Source organism: Pteropus vampyrus, unplaced genomic scaffold, assembly GCF_000151845.1.
Source record: "Pteropus vampyrus isolate Shadow unplaced genomic scaffold, Pvam_2.0 Scaffold5, whole genome shotgun sequence".
Taxonomy (NCBI): domain Eukaryota; kingdom Metazoa; phylum Chordata; class Mammalia; order Chiroptera; family Pteropodidae; genus Pteropus; species Pteropus vampyrus.
Genome location: NW_011888786.1, coordinates 17404125 through 17422776, shown reverse-complemented (window position 1 = coordinate 17422776; position 18652 = coordinate 17404125). Strand labels below are relative to the sequence as shown.

Sequence of the window (18652 nt, the reverse complement as noted above, 5' to 3'; positions counted from 1 at the left end):
ATAGATGTTAGATAACGTAGATAAATGTTTATAAAACTAAAATTGTATCCTAGTACATGCCACCTCAAAAGCAGAATTAAGTGGCAAATACTTTCTTCCTGCTTTTAAAGATAAAGGAGATCAAAGAAACACATAAGATGAAAATTAAACAGCATAAAAGTGCATGTAGAACCAAGGTGACCAAGTCTGAATTCATAAGCAGTGCCCAGCCCTCGGTGTAAACGTCTCTTCCCCTCGACCCACTTATGCTCCTAGTGTGTAAGAACGAAAATCTGATCTTGTCCAAGCACACAACCACTTTCCCCAAGGCCATTTACCCTGTGTCACACTGAAGGAAAGGAACTGCAGAACTCTTCAAATCACTTCCGGTTCCCAAATTATATTATTTAAAAAGAATAGCTAATAGAAAGAAAAAACAAACCAAAAAGTAAAAAAAAATCTCAACATCAGGGACATGGTAATATATGTAAAGTATTATCTGTAAGTTACAAAACAAGTCAAAAAATACACTTCATCCAGGTAGGTACCCATGGGGTAGACCCAGTGTGCCAAAAGTTCATGTGAAAAAGATTTAAGGATTTTGTTGACTGTAAGCTCAGGATAAGCCAGCGAAATGACCTGGATACTAAAAGAATGAAAAGGAACGAAAAGCCTGCAGTACGGCATTAGGAGAAACGTCATCCTTAAGAGAGGGGTCACAGCCTCACCATCCTTCCACCTCATCAGGCCACGTAGGAAGTTTCATTTTTGGTTTTAGGCGACTTTAAAAGAGCAGCAATGAAAGTCACAAGGTGCCTGCAAGTCCATGAATGGGGGTGGGGGAGAAGGAGGCAGAGCTCTGGGTTTTCAGCTTGGGAAGCGGAAGACAGGACACATGTCACTGCCTTCGCAAATCTGTCACAGGGAAGAGGCATTAGCGCGCTCCCACAAACGGGAAGGAAAGAAAAGACGGTGAGAGACAACATGAGAAAGATTTCTACTTACCGTATAAAAAAACCTTTCAAATGGAGCTATGTAAAATGGTAGGGGCTTCTTAAGGTTTGAGCACCAGATGGATGGAGCCTGGCCACACTCCTCAAAGTCAGACTTGCATCCCCGAGTCTAGTGCTCGACGCAGGGACAGGCACGAGAACCTGTGGCAGGTGGCCAACACAGTCCCTTCGCTCCCTGCCCCGCGGGCTCCTCTACTTGTGTGTGCATGTTTGGAAGGGTGGGGTGGCCAGCTTCATCCTCACGAGACCAGATATTATACAGTCAGGAACATTCCTAGAGAACCAACACCGAAACCAAAGCTGATAAGAGATAAAGACTGGCTGCACCAGCTAAGATCTGCCGCTGGGAACATAGTCAAAGCTGTTGTTTCTCCCACAGCAAGGGAATGGCCAGCACGAGTCCAAGAAGTTCAGTGACTTACTGAAACTTGACTCAAATCTACCCTCAATTAATTCGACAATCAAGGAACAAGAATTCTACCTACCAAGTGGGAACTGTAGTCTCTGAATCCTGCCATTTCCAACAGTGAGACTTCACTTTGATTTACACTTTGATTTACCCCCAAGGGGAGAAATGGGGTAAGGAAACCTTATTACCGTATTGACCTCCTTTAGAACATATTTGGTAAAGTGCAGTCATTTCATAGGCATCTCGGGGAAGACGCTTTCCAGTATTCTGCTTTTTCACTCTACTCTTCTCTTTCCAGGGATCTTATCCACTCCCCGAAGGCAAAGAGAATTTCTTAACCTGTATCTTTAGTTTTGAATTCTTTCCTAAATGACTCATATTTCCAATCACCATCTTAAGAACCACCCAGACTTCAGGCACCTTGACCTTAAAATATCCAAATCAAGCTCACTCCCTTTGCCCTAAAACAGGCTTCTCTCCTGACCTCCTCATCTCCCAACTGTCTTCCAGGTAACTTCATCCCTCAGCCAGCAGAGTGTATATTCTCTCACGATGAGTCCAAAACCTCAGCACTGGCCTGTACTTAATTCAGCCCCAGCAAGACCCTGAGACCTGTAGCCCTGCCCCCCGGCCTCTCCCAGCACATCTACGCACCACCCCACTTCCCCCCGGACAGCCTCATCTTCCAACGCACAGCTCAGACAGCCTACGCCTACAGCTCACAAACCTAGTAGGGCCCTCTCCCATCTCCGCCACAACGCGACACCCCAGCCTACGTTCAGAACTCTCCATGCTGGGGCTGCAATAGTATCTTCCCTTAATTCCTATTTACCAACTTGGAGGCGGTGGGGGGCGTTCACTCAACTCCATTCAAACAAATTCTGGGCTTCTGCTCACTTGAATTGCCACATCTCTGTCTTTGCCCATGCAGCTTCTTCCATCCAAATGTTCTTTCTCGGCCCCTGGAAGGGACCCTTGGACCACTCATTCAACCTATTCATTTGATCAGAAAACCAAGCCTCAGAGGATTGGAACGACTAGCATCTGGTCCCAAAGCCGGGCTAGATGGACCAGAGCCCCCATTCTGGGCTCCTTTTCTAGACCACACCAGGTCCCCATGGTTTGCTTTTAACTGGGATGAAATATACTCTTTGGTTTTAAATTTCCTTATTAGACTAAAACCTCTAAGGCCACCACATTTAAAAAAAAAAAAACAAAAACAAAAACAAAAAAAAAACAAAAAACACAGCAGCCAGTCCCACATTTCCAGTGACTTTGGGGGTTTTCTCTTAGACTCACAAGGTCTACTGGGCTTGCACTTTCAAGTTTGACAGCAGACATGATGTGCGTGTCTTGAAGGCTTTGGTGCCCATCCCAAGGTCCGCAGCAACGGCCTAAGGGCAGAGCTACCTTCTCCCCCACAGATAGAGGCCAGGTAGTTCCACTGCCCCTGCTTATTCAATCAGGATTAAAGCAAAAAATTGTTAGAGAGATCTAAAGAGCCCCCAAAATTTGCAGAGAGAGATGCTCCAGGACTCCAAAGACTTTTTTTGATACCAATATCCAAATTATATCACTAGATCCCAAAATCACCAATGTTTTTAAGAAGGATGATATTTAAGTTAACAGTGTAAAGTCAGTCCTGACTATGCATGCTGATTTAAATCGACAGTGAGATTATCAAGTGGCGTTTACTGCACTTGGAAAATGATTACCTCTGTGTACCGAAAGGCTACTCAGTGGCTTTACATTTCCTTCAGCCTCCTTTAATTGCAGGACTACTGTGTAAGCACCTTAGAACACCCTTGTCCTCCATGAGGGCAGGAATTAATCTGTGTCTCAAGTGCCTGGCACAGGGAAGATGAGCAATTACTGTATCGTGATTGACACTGAACTTGTAGGAGAAGCGGGATTTCTCGGCCAAGATGCCTGCAAAGACCATAGGACTACACAAAGTAGTGTGGTAACTGCAAAAAAAAAAAAAAAAAAAAACTAATGCAGAATTAGTTGTATGCTCTGGTGGTTCAGCACATTGAGGAACTTTCCTGGGGAGAAAAATCCAGTGAATACAATCTCGGCTAGTTCAGACAGTAGAGAACTGACAAAGTCAAACCTTGGTATGCTCTTTCAGCTACACCAATATCAAGTGTTAGAGACTCGAGGGGCTGCCTTTATTGAAACTCCAGTGTAATATAAATTCCTATGTATTACCTTCAGATATTTTCAAATATGGGAAGAGAATCCCTTCTACTTAACCTAGAAACTCAGTAATATGGCTATTTCTGGAACCATAGAGGGTTGTGACCATAGTAAAGTATTAGCAATATTTTATGTTCATTATACAATTGATTTATTAATAATCAGTGTACAAAAGGCCACAAACTCATTACTCATCAGCAGGCTTTCGGTTTGTGTTTCTGAAGTCAAATTTTACAATTAAATCTCTAATATTTTAATTTTGGAAACTTGCATGTATGAAAAAAACAAGCCTAACACAATAGAGACCGTCACAATAGACCTGTGCACATGTCTCTAAGCAAATATTGTTTCAAAGATCTCACAGTTTATTTTCACCTAATGACTGATTTCCTTTTGGTCCACCCTGTAAAAAGAACTTCCGAAAAATACCGTTTGGCTAATTTTCTGCCTTAGGCAGGCCTACAATTATGCACTCGGCTAAACAAATAAACTTCCTTCCTATTTTTAAAGCTTTCCAAAATTGGAGAATCTACATCTTTGGTTGGCACACTATTTCCTAGACTTTAACAGCCCTAAAAATGAAGAAATTCTTCACAGCATTTTGAGAGATGAAAAGGTCTAGAAATGGTTGAGTAGCCACTCCCTACCTCTATCTTAGGGAAGGGAAAATCAAGGCAGAGTTGTGGCCTTGGGCCAGATCACAAAGGCTGCTGGTGTCAGAGGCCAGCATAATTCTGTCTGCATCATTCTCCCCTTATCTGTCTAAATTACTTGTGGCCTGACAAAAGCATGTTGCTCTTGCTCTGTACTTCTAAACTAGGGCTTGTGTTTAATTCACGCAGAATATAATAGAACAACAGAAAGAATCTAGATATAGTGAGTTATCAGGTGATGCAAAGAGCTCTGTACTAAGAGTCAGAACACATTAATCTTAGCTATGACTTTGGGAAAGCCACATCATCTCATCTTTAAAAAAAAGAGAACAGAACTAAGTAACTGTAAAGGTATTCTCCATGATGATGAGGATGATGGCAGCAATGATGGTGACCACTCGTCCTTATTAAGTGCTTACTCTGAGCCAGGTATGTTTTGATGTTATATGGATAAATCCTCTACAGCCTGGAAGATGGCTATCATCTCTATTTAGTGGATGAACACATTCATGCTTAGAAAGGAGTAACATGTTGGAGATCTTATCTCCATGAGTAACAGGTGGAGAGGGGATCTGTCCCAGGCAAGTAACTCCAGTGTCCTCTCTTCTTTATCAGAGGTAGATAATCTATGATGATTTGCCTGACTTGCAGTAATACAGACATGGATTCCAAATTGAAAAAGAATCATACAATAATTCAAAACAATGTCCTCATTTTACAAACAAAAGACTGAGGTCCAAGGAAGTATAACTTGAGTACAAGTCAAAAAAGTTACTGGAAATATATGACTATACCCATCACAGTGCCTAGACAAGCTCATCCTAGAAGGCCTGACAGTTTACACTCACTCGTATCACCTCATGTGACACCCAAGCGGGGATACCTGATGGGCAGCAGGGCAATGGTCATCATTCCCATGGCCAAGGTTAAACAGCAAATTCAGGGCGAACCTGGGCCTCCAGGCCAAGCCTTTAACTTCCTGTCTGGTGTACCGTCACAGGCTGGAAAAAAGTCCACTGCGATAGGATTCTCTGGAGAGTCTATTTGGAACAGACCCTTAAAAAAAGTTTCCATAGAAGCTGAATAAGTACAAAACATAGTTCCATGGTGCTTTAAAAAGAATATCAGATAAGTGATAACTCTCTAAAGCCCGCAACTCAAGTCAAAAAGAAAACAGAAACCTCAGGCTTATGGTCACCTCGAAACTGACCTCTTTCCATCTGTCATTTAATTGCCCCTAACCTCCCCCTGACCTTGATCTATTTTCAACTTTCCTAATAGTGACTTTTCCTCTTATTTCCTCTTTTCTTCCCTCCGTAATCAAGAACATCATGAAATTTATGGGTTTAAATATTAGTTCCACATTTTGTATAGCTTCAATCTTACACCTCTTTTTAAAAGCCGGTTAGTTGAACATTTTATGCTTCTTGCTAAGAGAAAGAAGTTTCTCTGAGAGACAAGATATTTTCGAAGTTCTGACCACCCTTGTTCCCTATCCTGAACCTGTGCTGAAATCCTTTTATTACAAAGATAGCACAGGTACAATAGATAAAACATGAATTTAGAGCCAGACAATTCAAGCTTTAATCTTAATAGCTAAAAGTTACCTAACCTCTCTGAACTTGTTTCCTCATCCACCTTTTCCAAAAAATAAATAAATAAAAAATAGAAGGCAGGAATAATACCATTGTTTCTACCATTATTTAGAAGTTGACTACTCCCAACACAATGGCTGGCACATATTAAGTGCTCAAAAATTTAATTTTTTCTTCCTTTCCATGGTTGTATTAATGATACTGTAATCTTCCCTCCTGTTAAATCTGCTTTGCAGGTGGTGGTTTTCTGAGCAAACTCAATCTCCCATATTAGAAGAGAAGAGATAACTATATACACACCAACTCCATCTCCCACAGGATGCCCTCCTGGAAATGAGAGCACTAAGTGAAATAAATCAGCAGGTTACTGCGCCCAATACTAGGGACTACGTTAGCACACTGGACTCTGGAGATTCCATTCTTTTCAGATACTCAGGTCCTGGTTTCTTCCTGCACACAGTTCACACAGCTAGCGAGGCCTCCCATGTTCTTGGGCATTTATGACACCTTTGCATGTCAGAGGATCTCCACCCACCCCAACCTAACAGATGTTCAACTTCGTGCTTCCTTTCTTTGTCTTCTTCCTTGCAGGCATATTGATCTACTCTGATGTGCAAGTGTATACACTCAGATGATTAAATAAAGTATTCTGAAATACAATACATGGTTTGATAGACATGCAAACTTTTGATTGTAGTAAAATGCTTTAGAGACAATGTACAAACAAATGAGTAGGCAACATTAACAAGGTATACAAAACCCAGGACTCCAAGAACGGTGGATTTAAATTCTGCCACAAACCAGCTGTGTGACCTTGTTCAAGTTACTTCCTTCAAATTAAGCTCTGGGTCTCAGTTTCCTCATGTAGAAAAGAGCCAATGGAATTACACTTGAGTTACATTCTGGTTTGTCGGAATGAACCACCAGTCTAGCCACAATTACTGATGAGTGTGCACACCCTAGTGTGTCCTGGGATAAAAGAAAAGGGCCCTTCTTAACTCTGACTCTCCCTCTATCTGAATAATTTATTTAACCTAATGTGCCTTTCCCAAGGTTAAAAATCATTGGTCTCAAAAACTAGGCAAACAGAGTTAGAAATAATTCCAAAACATGCTACAAAACTACCCCTAGTATTTCCTAACTATTCTTTTTTCACAATCTGCATAATCCACCACATCAATGACCTACAACTCAGTCATCTTTCTTTTAAAGACTTAGCTCAGACCTCATCTCCTTCAAGTCTCCCCAGGAGCCCCAGCTGAGTGATTTCCTCTGCATGCATCTGTATTATCACATTAAATTGAATTATCTTCCTAGGTGTCCCTCTCCCTACTAGACTATAAGCTACTCAGAGGCTGGGCATGCCCTACTCATCTCTGAAGCCACAGTACCCAACATTGCATGTGCACAAAAGCCACTGACTTAAACTACAAACTCGACCATGTTTTAAACAGTTTACATTCTTCGCAATTTTCCAAGCATACTTTGACATTATTCAATTTTAAAATAGGATCAATTTTTAAAAATAAATACAGAATATATTACGAAGTTAATTTTATAGATGAGAAAACAGGCTCAGCAAAGTTAGGAAACCTCAACCCTCAACCAAACTTAGCAAACCTCAACCAAAGTGAAAAAAACCCATGAGTTTAATCCCATTATAACACTTGACAGATATAAAAATAATTTGCAAAAAAAGTACCAAAGTGCATGAAGTAAGGAAATTCTTCTTCCATTATGCCTTTCTTAAGGTAAATAGATTTATGCCTGTCTTATAAATCTAACAAATGTAAAAAACTGCTGGTTCATCACTTTTCCAAAAGCAAATTCTGAGATAATAGAAAGAATGGAAAAATTAGGGATTCTTAAGTTTAGATTCACAAATAAGCCACATAAAGTTTTGTTTTATAAATGTTCTGTTTTATAGATGTTCCTGAAAACCACTGTGTATTATCAGATAAAATTTAAAAGGAATAATTTATTATTTCTACTCCTTAAGTTAACAACAAAAGAAAGGGGGAGAGGAGTCTCCACATTATATATCATAAGGGAAATGCAAATTAAAGCAACAATGAGATACCATTACACATCTATTAGAATGGCCACAACCTGGGCCAGTGACAACACCAAATGCTGGTGAGGATGTGGAGCAACAGGAACTCTCATTCATTACGGATAGGAAGCAAAATGTTATAGCCACTTTGGCATATAGTTTGGCAGCTTTTTACAAAACTAAACATTCTTAATATATGATACAGCAACTATGCTCCTTGATATTTACCTAAAAGAGTTGAAAACCTGTATCCACAGGAAAACCTGCACATAAGATATTTATAGCAGCTTTACCCATAATTGCCAAAACGTGGAAGCAACCAAGATGTTCTTCTATAGATGGACAGATAAACTTGGTACATCTGAACAATGGAATATTATTCAGCACTAAACAGTAAGCAATCAAGCCATGAAAAGACAAGAGAAATTTAAATGTGCATTACTAAGTGAAAGGAGCCAATCTGAAAAGGACATATACTTTATGATTCAAACTATGTGACATTCTGGAAAAAGCAAAACTATAAAGATCAGTGGTTGCCAGGGAATGAGGTGGAGGAAGAGATAATAGGCAGGGCACAGAGGATTTTTAGGGCAAGAAAACAATTCTGTATGATATTACTGATGCATGTCATTATACATTTGTCCAAATGTATAATGGTGTACAGAATGTACACCACCAAGAATCACAGTATAAACTATGGACTTTGGGTGATGATAACATGTCACTGTAGATTCATCCACTGTAACAAATGTACCACACTGGTTGGGGGTGTTGACAATGGAGGAGGCTGTGCATGTGTAGGGACAGAGAATCTATGGGATATCTCTGAAGCTTCTGCTCAATTTTCCTATGAAACCTATAAATGCCCTTTTAAAAAGTCTAAAAATAAGAACATGGGGCAATTTTAGTCTATTTTTTAATAATAATCTGATTCCTAGTCTATTATAATATCCTAATGGTATTTGGGCTAAAGTTACATATACTGAAAAAGAGGAAAGGCCAAAGTACTTTTTAAATTCGATAAACCGAATAGTCAGTATGTAAAAGGTTCAATATTTTTAAAAGATGTGTGTATATGCAGTGCAAAGTTTTCCTTCCGCTCTTGTTCCCCAGATAGTCAATTTCAAGGTTATTATTGATTTTAAGTTTTTAAGTTTTATTTCATTTATTTCCACTATTACCCTCCCAGAAGATACAAAGAACTAATCTGAAATCATGGCAATTGTTCCCCAAAATGTGAGCAGCACCCATGTCTAATGGTAGGTATAACAGAAAATACATACACTGAGAACCTTGCTGCTCAAAGTGTGGTCTCCAGACCAGCAGCATCAGCATCGCCATGGTGCTTGTTGCAAATGTAGAATCTTGGGTTCCATCCCAGACCTACTAAAGCAAAACCACATTTGAACAAGATGCCCAAGTGATTTGTGTGCACTGGCATATAACACAACACCACCCCTGTTTTCAAGGAGTTTACAGGCTACAAGAGGACATGAAATATTCAAATAACTACAACTCAAGGCCTCACACAGAAGGGACTACGTGGCAACGAGAGTGGAGAAAGATCAGCTTTGGTCCCTGTAGGGATCCCCATTGCCCCAAGATCAAATGCCAGTTCCTCTGATGGGTTCTGCATGCCATGTGTGTCCTGGGCCCCGCTCACCTGTCCAGTCTCATCCTCTGCTACTCCCTACAGCAGGTTCTCCTTCCAGCCTGATCAACAGCCTCTGACTGAGGTTCCTCCAACATGACTCCAGGCCTTTGCACATGCTATTCCAACTGCCTGCCGTCCACTGCTCTTCCCTGGCTAACTCCTCCTCAGCCAGCTTCCAGTGGGGGTGGGAGCTACTCCCTGTTCTGCAATGCCATGGCTCAGCAGGCCAGTGGTCTAACCTCCCCTGAAGGAGGAGCTCCCACAGGACTAGGGATATACATCTTAGGGGTTATTTTCTACCCTGTTTAGTACAGTTTACCAAATGAATGAATGAATGAACAAATGAGTCATCAGAGATGCTTCAGGGAAAGGGTGAAAGATGAGAAGAGTTTAGATAGTCAGAAATGGAAAAGCAGGGCAGAAGCGCATACCGGATAAGACCAGTTTAGGGAATTTGGGGAACCAACTATCATTTGCTTTTTTTCTCATTGTATCTGCTCTGGGCTCAGTGCTCTGTCATGGATTAGGTGGGGTTTCTATCCCTGTTTTTCTCTGTTCTCTCAGTAAAACCAACCTGGGTCCAAATTATTGTCACTCTGAGCAACTATAGCTCCCAAAGCCCAGAGAAGCTGCTGCCACTACCCCACAGGAGCTCTCCTGAAATCTTGTTCAGGGCAACACTAGCTTTGCTTAGCAGAGCAAATTTTTCAAATTCAAGGGATGGTTTGACTATGACAACAAGTTCTTCCCTCTTTATTAAACTCGAACATCCAATAATTAAAAGTAATATGTTTACAGAAGAAAAACGTTTAATATATATATTTTACATAATCCATCTCATTAACCTAGGACACACCAACATAGGACTGACTATAAGCAAAACAGCAGAACTGCTGCCTGAATCCCAGCTACAGAGCCATACCTTTCATGAAGGCTACTGTGTGCTAGTAAACAGAAAGGCAAGTCCAACTGATCTGATGCACCCAAGGTGGGCTGATCCAGTCTGCAGAAAACCTCAAAGGTAAATAAATAAACCCAGTGTCCTGGCACAGCTGTGCCCGAAAGCTATGGTTAGAGGCAGCTGACCAGAGGACACGCTGTACTTGGACTTAACATAGAAGAAGCAATTAGTTACCTGGTGATTTGCATCAACCTCAGACAAATAAGGTAGCAAAGCTACAGGGTCACATCATTTCAGAAGATAAAGAACAATTACGTACTCACTGGTGCTCCTTTCTTACTTCCCAAGTCCAAGCTACCGCCATCACCTCTTGCCTGAACCACAACAGACTGAGTGGTCTCCTCAGCTTCCACCCCCAAGTATATACCAGCTGACGTTACTTTGCTTGTTCATGCCCTCTAATGGCTTCCACTGCACTTTAAAGCAAATCCAAACCCCCACTGTGTCTACAGAACCCTAAACAGCCAGGCCCAGATTACCCCTCCTGGACTCAGTGCCCACCTCCTCTCAGCACCAGCTCACTGCAATCCAGTCCTACCCGCCTTCTCCCTGATTCTTCAACTGGACCATCTTTTTCCACCTCCAGGCCTTGGTCCCTCTGCCTTGAACAGGTTTAGTGCCTACTTAGCATTCAGATAAAATGCCACCTACTTTCCATCCTAGCTCCCAGTCACTCTCTACCAAACCACCTCATTTACTTTTCTTCAATTACCTTGCTATTTGCCTATCTGCCTGTTTCTTCGCTGTCTCTCCAATCTAGAATTCGAGCTCCAAAAAAACAAGGACACTAGTCTGCCTTGTCCACTGCCGAATCTCTAATTCCTCAAACAGCACCTGGCATGCTGTAGATGTTCAATAAATATCTGCATCAAAAACATTTGGTGAACAACTTGTTGAATGAACAATGGCTATAAACCTCTGTTTAAAGCAAGGCCAAACAAGAAAAATCTGGTTTTACATAAAATTTACTGATTACTTGTTTTACAAAAAGATTCTTTACCTAAGGCATTTTTAAATATCTGGCTTACAAAGCTTCAATGTGCACACTTTTTAAAGGACAAATCTGTTGTGCAAAGTGAGCTAACTCCTCCAGGGCATGAACAGTGCCTGGTACACGAGAGCATCCAATAATATATGAGCGCTGGAAAATAATATACGACAAACTATATGAAACTGTACTTGGACTTGAGAACACAGCAAATTTGAGTATATTTAGGTTCCACTTCCCATTTTACCTGATAAACTGACATATACATTTAAAATTCACTAACTTGAGACACTGGCAATCATCTTAGCAATTATCTTTACAGGCAGGTGCCAATCCAAGTAAATTCAGAAAGTTACCTGGCAGTTCTGCTGCAGTTTGTCTTTATTAACTGGTATATTGAGGCATAGAAACAATAAGGAGAAATACTTAAAACCACCAGGTTGTTGGGGATGACTACAGGTTTGCTATGAAAGTCACAAAGCTTGAGAAGTTTATTTTTATTTACAATCTAGGGGAAAACTCAAGTGTCCCCAACGAAAGGCTGACCAAGAAATCACATCTCTATGAAACCTAAGCCCATTAGCTATATAATGCACACCTGTGCCAGGTCATGCCCAACTGAAAAAAAGTGCATCTTATTTTTCTTTATTTTTTTTAACAGATAATCTCTTTGAAATAAAATTCTTCCCTATTTTGGCTTTATTTTTATGCCATGAAATTGCTTACTCTGTATATTCAATATCCATGCAATATTAATGCATTACCTTATAAAAACAAAGTCATGTTCAGGTATCCATCTGCTTCAAGCTATGCCACACCCCTTCTCCTTCCCTACCAGCTGTTGAGCTGCAGTTTGCAAAGGTCAAAATTAGATGTTTGTGTGTGGTGCGTGCTCATATGCATGTGTGTTCTTGAAGAGTCATTCTAAAATCAAATATGAATGTACTTTGGGATTATGCATATTGGAAGCATTATCAGTGCCTCCTGCTTCTGCTTTTAAAACATTCCCCAGTCTATAATGCAGTGTGTTAATGACTTCTTTTAACTGAAAACCAAATAGGTTCCATAGAAAGTCACTTTTATAATCTATAATGCCAAGAAATGAACTTTCATATTCTAAAAGCTCTCAGAGAATAACATATTGTCTATAAAAACCAATTTCAGGATGCAATTCATAATAGCACACTACCTAGAAGAAATGAAATATAAAATAACTACATTTTTAAAAATTATGCTGACAACTGATAAATTTATTCAAAAAAACATTTCATAGTTTGTTGTTCTGCAGTTTAAATAAAAATTTTGGAATAACATGATTCTGTATTTAGATCAAATTATCAACAAACAGTTCATTTATATGAGCTTTTCAAAAGTATTGCCAGTTGGCTGACAATTCTTGTAAAAGTCCTTGTTTTTTTTTTTTTTTTTTTTTTTTTTAAATAAAGCTTTGGTCTGTTGTTTTCACTGTCACCTCAGTAGGCCAATGAAAACAAAAGTCCATCTCACTCCTATAGTGGAAAGCATTTTATTAAATACATTTTGGAAAAGTAAATAAAACTATAAAACAGTATTGGCAATAAGTTGGGTTTTCTTTTAGATTTACTTCTTATTGATATTGGAATAAAAAAAAGTTTTTATTTGTTATTTTTTTTTATCTTTTTGGCCTTACAGTATAAAAATATAAAAGTAGATTCAAATCCTCAACCTAGAATGAGTATGTAAACCACAGACCCTGAATTACTTTTTAAACTACATAGCCAAACCACACACCCTGAATTACTTTTTAAACTACATAATACCATTTAAAAACTTTAGCATTATTTATAAAGCCAATTAGCTACCACTTCGAATCAGAAAATCTGGGTTTGAATTTTCAAAATTGAATTATCAATTCTTTTCAGCATAAAACTACTTCATGATTCAAAACTTTGAGACATTTCATTTCACCACCAGCTGTGTTTCAGGAAGTGAAGATTCTGGTGAAGACTCAATAAGAATAGGATATAGTGCCTAATAATTATTCTGCTTTCTGTGTCTCTGTTTTATCATCACTTAAATGACAAGCAAAGCCTTATCTGTCTCATAAACAGGTATTCATAAAAATGTACTTAAAAATAACACTCTAAAAGCACTGCATCATAACCAGAGATTAAACAACCACCTAATTGTTATCTGTAAAGGGTCAGAGAGTAGCTAACCGGTCCTCTCAATGTGAGTTTATTACTCAATCTGCCATACCAAAGGAGCAAGCCCTGCTAAGGTGCTAGCAAAGAGAGGAGTCCATGGGGAGGGAGAAAGATGCCCTATTGCTGGGCTGGCCTTAGAGGCCCTGAGGGATGCATCATTCAAAACACACAAACACTTGGTACTCCGGGAGAATATTATTCCATTAATGTGTTCTCAAGCTGGTGGGGATTCTGGAAATCCACTCCAATGCCTTCACTTCAGCAGCAGTGGAATTGGCCTGGATTTGTAGCGCTCAATTATTCTGAAGGCGATGTTCTGAAAATAAAACTTTAAGAAAGCAAAGAACTTACATCTAAAAACTCAGACTTCAAACCTGTCTTTGAAACCAGGGAGTTAAAAACAGAAGCCAGACACCCTCTAAGTGCACCCTGTAGATGCAGCCTTTTGGCATTCTCAGTGCACTATCCCAGGCATCCAATTACAAACCTATATCAAGGATAACACACGTGCCCGGACGCCGGGAAAACACCGAGCGGTGAATCCAGGATGCATGGGAGCTGCGGCGGCCAGAGAAGCCGATGTCCAGGCGCGACCCTCTGGGTCCCCGCGTCGAGCCTCACTCCCCCCACCGGTGAAATGAGCGTGACACTATGTGCCCGTTTGCCCCGAGGGAATGGGAGGCTAATGAATGAGAACCACCAGGGAAACTACCCGGGCCCCGCACCAGTTGCTCTCCCGCCGCGATCCCGGGATTGCGCTGCGTCCCCGCCCCGGGCGGTCAAGGCTCAGTCGGACCTCGCAGCCCTGGGCGCTCACCACGCTCCGGACCCCCAACGGCCAGACGGTTACAAATGTCCCTAGAACCGCGCCCGCTGGGACAGCAGCTCCCAGGGTCGTCCCCGGCGGTAACGGGCGCCCACCCGACGCTGCCCCGAAGCCGCCTACCTTGGCCACCCAGCTGAACAATGGTGACATCGCGGGCCAGGCGGCGGCTCCTCGCCCTCCGCTCCCGCTCACTCCCGCCGCCGGCCCGAGTAGCGGCGGGCAGCCGGGGGCAGGCTCGGGGCGCGGCGGGGCGCGGGCATGACTCCCCCCACCCCCGCGGCGGCGGCGGGCTCCTCCCCGCTCGTCACTGCCCCGAGAGGTCGCGCGGGCAGGACCGCCCAGCCCAGAAAGGGAAGTGGGCGGGGACGGCGTGGGGAAGGGGCGGGGACAGCGCGGCCGACCCCGCCCACCCCCCGCTCGGCGCGCAGCGGGAAGTTGGGAGGCGCGGGGCTCTCGCTTCTCCCCGCTGCCCCGAGGGGGGCGGCTCCCCGATCGGGGAGTCCAAATCCTGATGACTAGAGACGTGGCTTTCTAGGCCTCGGGGTTCCGTTTCGCACAACTTTAGGAACACTAGAAATTCTCCCTGAGGTTTGATAATAGCTCCAGAGTTGGAGCGAACACAAAGCCTGGCCAACTTTCCAGGCAGAGGTTACCCCACCCCTAAACTCTCGAGACTGCTGGCAACAAAAGGACTAGTGTTTCCCCAGCTCCTAATACCTTTATGTAACCGAAGGTGGTTTTCTCCGAGTCAGAAAACCCAGCCGTTGAAACTAGAAAAGGGGCGGGGGAAAAGAACCTTCAGCTCCTGCCAGACCCAAGGTTTTATCAACATGAGAAATGTTGATTTCACCAGATTTCTTCTCTCCCAAAGCGAGGTGATAAGACAAGTGTAGACAATTTATAGCTACAAAGGTTAAGCTGAGTTTCAAACTCAGACACCCGAGAGTTATACGTTGGAAAAAATATCCGAAGGTCTGGTGGCCAATGCATAAACGCATGTGTCATTCACCGAGTTCCTCAGGCCAAGTAGCCACCCTAGCCCAAAATTTTGCTTCTTTCCTTTTGTCATATTAATTGTGCATTATCTTTACGATGGGTTAGTAGGACATTTTAATGATGTTCCTCGAATGCCTGGCATCTGAGTTAGGTGATTTTTATTAGTTATCTATGCTGTATAACAAATTACCCCAAATCTGAGAAGCTTAAAACAGTTCCTGTGTGTCAGAAATTTGGCAACTTCTTAGCTGGGTGCCTCTAGCTCCTTGAGGTTGCACACAAACTGTTAGCTGGGGCTGCAGTCATCTCAAGACTGGACTGGGACTAAAGGATCCTCTTTCAAGTTCACTTACATAGTTGTCCTCAGAATTCAGTTCTTTAAAGGCTATGGGTCTTGGGGCCTCAGTTTCTTGCTGCATCATGTGGTCCTCTTCATAGGGCTGCTCATAAAATGGCAGCTTGCATCCCCCAGCACAGGTGATCCAAGAAAGAGTACATGTCCCATAAGGAAGTCAGTCATATAAACTAAGCACAGAAGTGACATCCCAACACTTCTGCCCTACTCTATTCACTACAACCAAGGAAATAAGTCTAGTCCAACACTTAAGACAAAGGGATTGCATAATGGCATAAGTACCAAGAAGAGGATCATGGGGGGTGAAGTGGGATGTCATCTCTCTCTTTTCTTTTCTTCCAGGTAGGACGCATGGGAATAAGATAAACAATAAAGGCATTGGGGAAAGTCAAAAGTGATATCATTTTAACAGAGCCTACCCAGGTAATTGAAAAGGGCCTTAGAAGCATCTTTGGGAAGTGCTAGTCTTTCATTCTTTTAAGCAGAGATGTTCTCTAAAGAAATTAAGAGGCAGAAAAGAGGAGTGCATTTGTGGCCATTTAACCAAACCTTTTCCTGTATTTCATCATTTCCCAAACAAGAAGAAGAGATGCAGGCTGAGAACTCCATTACAGTCAGAGCCCTTCTGGCCTATATAACCATGCCTCTCAAAGTGTGGTCCATGGACCAGAAGCCTCAGTATCACCTGGCAGTTAGAAATGCAGGCCCTGCCCTAATCCAGACCTACTGCATCAGAACCTTCATTTTTTTTTTTTTTTTTTTTTTTTTAGGCAAGGCAACCCTTGGTTGACCTCACAGATTGCAAGGACCTTGTCAGCTTACAATACCTTATTTTTTTTTTATTTTTAACACCTACCGCACCTGGTCTTCCTAAGTGGTCTCGCACCCAAGTACTAACCAGGCTCAACCTTCCTTAGCTTCCGAGATCATATGGGATTAGACTTGTTCAGGGGAGCATGGCCGTAGACAGAACCTTCATTTCACCATGGTTCCAGGTAGCTAGTATGCACATTAAAGTTTGAGAGTACACCAGTACATGAGATTTACTGACATTGATCTTATATTAATAATAATAAATTACTGACAAATAGCCCCCTAAGAAAACAGCTTAAATTGTCCTATGTCCTGCAATGGGGTAAACTAAGCCAGCTAGAGAGAAAGCTGGAGAGTTCCTAGGCAATAACATGGTTTTTTGATGAGAGTGGATGGGCAGCTGAGGACCAGGCAGGACAAGCAGGACTGATGATAAAACATCATCATACTCCATCACTCCAATCCCTAGACTAAGCTCTAAGAGAATGCCCTGAACTTAGAAGCAACACTGGGGAGAGGATAAGTGGAACCTAAAATTAAATTACTGGCAATTGGCGATTGAACTCAATCTCCTGTCTCTCTCCCCTCTCCACAGGTGCAGAGTGTGGGACTGAAAATCTCAACCCTTTTTAATCATGTGGTTGGTTCCCCTGGCAACCAACCTCCATCCTTTGGTGACTTAAGGGCTTAACCAAAAGTAATCTCATTGACATAACAAAAGACACATTTCTTGTTCTCTTTACAGGAAATTCCAAGGAGGACAAAGGCCAAATATGTATTTCTTCTTATAAATCACAATATTATAGCAATTAATCAGGAGTTTGTTCAACTCATAAATATTAGCACCTATTGTATAAAGCAACAGCTAAGTCTTTATAAGAAATAGGAAAGGTGATCAGACATGAAACCTGACTTCAAGAGGCAGAGAGAGTAGCAGGGAAGATCAGGCAGGGAAAGGAGTAAAAAATGCCACAGGATGGCCCATGGAGTTCTCAGAGAATTGAAAGGTACCATCAAGTTGCAGAGGAAAATCTAGCTTCCTGGCTGGAAGACTTCAGGCTTACAGATGGTGATGAGGGGATGGGCTTTCTAGAGAGAAGGACCACCTGAACAAAGGTATAGAGGATTGGTGTTCATCTCCTGAAATCAAGCCCTACTAAAATAGGACAGAAATCAGAGCTCACACTGTAAAAAGAGAATTTTAGTAAATATGGTTTCGTGGTGCACAGTCATCACCGGCATAAAAGTTTGTTTCCAGAAAAAATATTTGCTGAGGATACTATCAAGTTCCGAAAAATCTTTAAATAAAATCCCTTTGTATGAATTGAAAACAAATGTCCATGAAAAACTTGTACATGAACGTTCACATTTATAATGGCTAAGAAGAAGAAACAACCCAAATGTCCATTGGCTGATAGATAAACAAAATGTAGTATACCCACACAACAGAATATTATTTGGTCATAAGAAGTAATGAAGTACTGATGCATGCTACAACGTAAATGGACCTTGAAAACATTACGCTAAGTGAAAGAAGCCACACACAAGAGACAATATGTTGTATAATTCCATTTGCTTATCCAGAATAAGCAAATCCACAGAGACAGCAAGTAGATTCCTAGTTACCAGGGACTAGAGAGGAGGGGAAACTGAGGAATGACTGCTAATGAGTACGGGCTTGTTTTTGGAGTGCTGAAATTAATTTGGAATTAGATAGTGGTGGTGTGAATATACTAAAAACCCAAATTTCATCATACGTGAATTATCAATTAAAAAAATTCCTCTATGTGATGATGTTTGAAAGACTTTAGGTAAATTCATTCTCTGAGGATTTACAATACTGGAAGCGACACTTTCAGAATTAAATAAGGTAGATATTAAATAAGGTAGAATTAAATAAGGTAGATATAAAGAATTCAGCCTGAATTCTTGCATGTAGTAGGTGCTCAGGAAATGTTAGCTATAGTAGTAG

At 41.5% G+C, this 18652-nt stretch overlaps 1 protein-coding gene across 1 annotated transcript in view; it reads right to left on the bottom strand.

The window, feature by feature from the left end:
• Positions 1-18652, bottom strand: part of TBC1D1 (TBC1 domain family member 1) — a 206518-nt gene that overhangs the window by 126346 nt on the left and 61520 nt on the right. The gene's annotated exons all lie outside the window — the stretch shown is intronic.